Genomic DNA, 5515 nt, shown 5'->3' with positions numbered 1-5515 from the left:
TATATCTGATGAGATATTCTCATGTATGATCAAAGTGCTTAAATATTTCAAAGTTTGCAAATAAAACCCTCGGGTTCCTTTGATATAAAAACAAGCATATGCACAAACACTTCATGCATCATTTGCATAAGCAGGTGTTTTGTTCCGGTCTCCAGTCCTGTGGTCTGACCCTGCGATCTTCATTTATTTTGAAGACGCACTTTGCCGGTATTATACCAGAGCCAACTCTGCCAGATTGATGGATCATCCTGAGCAAGAGGATTATGAACTCAGAGAGGATTTTGCCAGCCTTAGTGCTTTTAATGGATTTATTCCTGTTGATGGATTTATTCCTGTTGATGGATTTATTCCTGTTGATGGATTTATTCCTGTTGATGGATTTATTCCTGTTGATGGATTTATTCCTGCTGATGGATTTATTCCTGGTTAATCAAATCCCGGGCTGGCATTGGCTACTGTTCTGGGGCACTTAAGGAGCATGGTTTGTTCAAGAGTGGAGGATTCATCCATGCTAATCAACCCGAAGAAGCTGCTGCTATCTTGGAAGTATATGCAGAAGATCTGAACAGTTTCATCATTCCTGGTGGTGTCTGCCACAATTGGGTCGCTGTGGATGTTCCTACGGTCATTCATAAGTCAGCGTGATTTGTTCATCTTGTTTAAAACCCTTCTCCCATGCCAAAAGGAGAAGTGATGACATTGTTGGCAGCATTTAATACAATGATGTTTTCATTCAATTAATGCATTGTCAAACATTTGTTTTTCCATTTGTTTTCACTTTTTGCTTTTCTTTATGAAATCAGTGATCACAAAAAACCATGAAAAACAAAAACAACATTTTTCATCTGCATAACTGATTTGCTTGTTTAAATACAAAAGCTTTTCATTATCCAGAATCATTATGCAGGGATTTCTAAACCCATTGAACATAATGATCCAACGCCATCTCCCAATCTTGAAGTCCTTGTATCTGAGGCAGAGGAAGATGATGTTGAAGGGGATTCCTGACGAGATTACCCGCCTTCTTGAGCACACTAAGAAGCTCATTCAGCTGTATCACAAGAATCAGCAAACCAGTCAAACTGGGGATTACAAAAACAAAAAAAACAAAAAAAAAAAAAAATCAAAAAAAATCAATCAAAAAAAAGAAAGAAGAAAGAGGGTGAAAAATAAGAAAAAATCAAAAATCAGCAAAAAAAATTTTCAAAAGAAAAAGAAGAAATTATACCCTCAAAAGTCCCTAGTTGACTGATGCTGAATGAATTCAAAGTCGTTACGACCAATTGAATTTAATCGAAGAGAAGCGGTTAACTGCCATGTGTCATGGTCAGTTATATCAGCAAAGAATGAAGAAAGCATTCGACAAGAAGGTCAAGCCTCGCGTGTTCCGAGAAGGTGACCTTGTGCTCAAGAAATTTTTGTCTTTCGCTCCCGATTCCAGGGGCAAGTGGACTCCCAAACTACGAGGGTCCATATGTTGTTAAGAGAGCCTTTTCAGGCGGAGCTTTGATGCTTACAACAATGGATGGGGAGGATTTCACTCGTCCTGTGAATTCAGATGCAGTTAAGAGATACTTTGCCTAAAAAAAAAAAGTATATGCAAATGAAAAAAAGAATGAAAAAACAGAATTGCTCGCTAAGTTGAAAACCCGAAAGGGCGGCTTAGGCAAAAATGAGCGTCTCGGTGGAGAACCCGCAAGGGTAATTCAGGCAAAAAATCAGAGACTTGAAAAAAAGAGAATATTTGCATCCCGCTAGATTGAGTACCTCACCCTGGGGGCAATCTAGGCAAAAATTAGGGATTTGGCAAGTAACTGCATCCTGACAAGACTTTCTGGTTCATCAGTCGTCATTTCGTCAGAGGATTCTCGATTCGTCGTCAACTGAAGCTTCGGATACATCGAGATTCAAATTGGTAGAGAAAGGATCATTATGTTCAATGTAGCCCTCTTCCAATATATATCACTGATTTCAAATTTGTACAGATCTATGGAGTCTTGCCATTTGCAGACTACCATTCCATCAAATCAATTTGAGCTTTTTATCCAATTTATTTGCACTCGTATTTGTTTCAATTCAACAAATGTTTTGCATGTTTTAAATTGATAAAATGTCATTGTTTTAAACAATCAAATTTTTCAAAATTTTTGTTTTAAAACAAAGTGAACATTCACAAGATTGAAAGGATACTCAAGAATATCTCAGTGCTCTCCCGAGGGTGGCATGATTCCCAACAGGTAAGACATTTGTTCATATTCCTGGTTTGGTTGTAGCTTCTTTCTCCAGATCGTTGTTGGGGCTGTTCCTAAAACAAAGTTGTTATTGGGGTTGTTCCCCAGTACAATCGCAAACAGAGTGTTGTTGAAGACTTCGTTTTCTCCAGCAGCAGTTTTCCCAGCATGGGTGTTTTTCTTGTAGAAGTTTCGGTGGTTGATGGTTTATCATCTTGGTGCCCCGTCACTTTCTCCAGTGGGTCGTATGCCCCAGACTTTATTTGTCTCCTCGGCACAGTCATGAGTATAGCCATTGATTGATACTCCCCTCACAGTCGTGATTAGAGCTGTTATTAACATCCCCACCAAGGTCGTGAGTAGAGATGTTATTGATATCCCCATCGGAGTCGCGAGTATAACCGTTGTTGATACTCCCACCAGGGTTGCAAGTGGAGTTGTTACCGCTTTTCCCCCCATGCAGCGTGCCAGCAAGATTTGTCTGTTTCCTCAGCACGTTTGTTTTCTTTTGAAGACTCGGTAAGTCAGTGGTTTGATACCCGGTACTTTACCTTTTCCCCGGCGAAGTCGTCTGCGGAACTGTTGCTATCTCTCCATCAGAGTTATTCTCTTCAGCAGAGCAGGATTTATTTTCCTGAGCAGTTTTGATTTGGGTTGATATCCCAGTATTGCAATCATCTTTTCCTCAGCTTAGTCTGCAGAATGTTTGTCGTGGCAGTTTTGCCTGTTGATTGCTCCTTCAATCCCCAATACGGTCGGATGATGGCTCTAGCCTCCAGTGAACGGATTCGATTTCCTGACTGTTTGTGATCCTCAGTAGAGTGGCTTATATTGCAGAATCTACTTGTTGTGATCAGTTTGCTGTATATTCTCCCCAAGTGGATTGGTCCGTTGCGGAATCTACTTGTTTGATCTGTCCTCCCTCAGTGGTTTGTTCCCAAGAGAGTAGCCGACAGTTTTCCCCAGTAGAGTTGCTTATGCAGTCAGATTCTATTTGGATGATTTCATTCTCCCTCAGTGGGTTGTTCCCCAGCGGAGTCATGTGGATTTGCTTCTACAGCAGTCTGTGTTCGTGCTTATGCACCCTTTTTGTTTCTCAGTTGACACTGGGATCCCCTGCAGATATCTTTGGGACTTCTCTTGTTCCCCTACAGATTTGTCTTGGTGGCTGTCTTGCCCGTTGTGACTTTCTGTACCCTGATTGGGTTGTTTCCTGATATCTATGATTCTCTGCTTCTTCAGCAGTACTTGCAGATCTTTGCTTTACAGCATGCAGATCTCCGCAGATTGGCTCTCCAGCTGGTTTTTTCCCTGGAAGTATATTACCGGACGCGTTGGTTCCTGAACCTGTTTGTGTTAGAACTGTCTGTTTTGTCAGCATTCATCAAACATCAATCAGCATATTCATGCATATTCATAAACATTCAGATATTCATGTTGCATTTCTTGCCATATATCTTTTGTTTGTCGTGTCTCCTGCTATGGTGATATAGATCTCTTTACAGATCTCCCCAAGCAGATGTCGGGTGTTTAAAATCTCTCCATATAGAGTCAACCCCATAAGCAGAAAATGTTGTCTTTCCTTCTGCAGTTCCCCACCGAGATATATCCTCGTGGATGACGGTTTCTTCCGTTTCCTCCCAACACATATATTGGGATGGATTTTCCTATTTGAGCTACATCCTCATTTAGGACGTGTCTTTATTTAGTCCGTCTTTTCGGATTATGCCCGAATTGGCTATTTGTCAAAGTCTTGTGCTTCCCAGTGGGTTGTTCCCCAGCGGAATGTTTTTGGGCCTCTGCCTACAAACCAGCAGTTGTAAGTCCTACTTTTCCTGGCTTTCTTAACAGAATTTGTGGTTATACACCTTTTATTCTCCAGCCAGAGTTTTTGGTTTTCTACCTACTACCCGGTAGTTGTAAAATCCTATTTTTCCTGCTTTTCAGCAGTTTGTGGTTTGTTATAAACCCTATTTTTTTGTTTCCCGTGCGGATTTGTGGTTTGTTCTATCCCCACGCGGAGTTTTTTGGTCTTCTACCCCGTATTCGGTAAATGTAAACCCTAATTTTGTGGTTATCTTCATCTAGTCTTTGATGTCGATTTTCCTTTGCTTGTATAAGTTGCTCAGATAAGCACTTATATCCCTAGCAAGTTTTGTGGATAATTGCCGTATGCTAGCAATTTCATCCCCAGTGGGTCTTTTCACCGTATGCTAGTGATTTGTTCCCCGGATCATTGGTTGTTTACCAGTGCATCCCCAGCTAGTCTTCTGTCGATAATTGCCGGATGCTTGCAAATTATCCTCAGCAGATCGCCTCTCATTTACCCTTTTGTTGGTAATGTCTGTTGCTCCTTTTGATTGGTCATCATTATATACCTATTCTGGTATCCCGATGCCTTTCGTTTTCGGATTTTATCCTATAAACAACCCAGTAACCGGTTCAGGATAATCTTCCATGCGAGTATATTATTCACGGTCCGCCGGTAATGAATAATATGTCTCATGCGCTCTTTGGTTGGAGTCCTTTGTTGATCTTCCCCAGTCGAGTAAGATTCGTATTCTTTGTAGAATCGAATAGCCATCCTTTAACCAGTTTGTGTTCAGGATGATGAGTGTCTTGGAACACACACCAATTCACGTTTTTTGCCCATCCTTTAACCAGTTTGCGTTTTGGATGATGAGTGTTTTGGAACACACACCAATTCACGCTTTTTTTGTCCATCCTTTAAACAAGACTGCTGTTCTAGCTTTCTTTCGGATGATGAGTGTTTTGGAACACACACCAATTCACGCTTTTTTGACCATCCTTTAAACAAGTCTGCTGTTCTAGCTTTCTTTCGGATGATGAGTGTTTTGGAACACACACCAATTCACGCTTTTTTGTCCATCCTTTAACCAGTTTGTGTTCAGGATGATGAGTGTTTTGGAACACACACCAATTCACGTTTTTTGACCATCCTTTAAACAAGTCTGCTGTTCTAGCTTTCTTTCGGATGATGAGTGTTTTGGAACACACACCAATTCACGTTTTTTGCCCATCCTTTAACCAGTTTGCGTTTTGGATGATGAGTGTCTTGGAACACAAACCAATTCACGTCTTCGGATTTTATCCTTAAACAACCCAGTAACCGGTTCAGGATAATTTTCCCTTCGAGTATATTATTCACGGTCTGCCGGTAATGAATAATATGTCTCGTTCACTCTTGGGTCAATCCTTTGTTGCTTTCTCCTCAGAGTAAGATTCATATTCCTTGTGGAATTGAATATCCATCCTATAAACAA

Source organism: Lathyrus oleraceus, chromosome 2 (genome assembly GCF_024323335.1).
Source record: "Lathyrus oleraceus cultivar Zhongwan6 chromosome 2, CAAS_Psat_ZW6_1.0, whole genome shotgun sequence".
In the NCBI taxonomy this organism is placed as follows: Eukaryota; Viridiplantae; Streptophyta; class Magnoliopsida; order Fabales; family Fabaceae; genus Lathyrus; species Lathyrus oleraceus.
The sequence above is the reverse complement of the archived record's forward strand: the minus strand, read 5'-3'. Positions refer to the sequence as shown.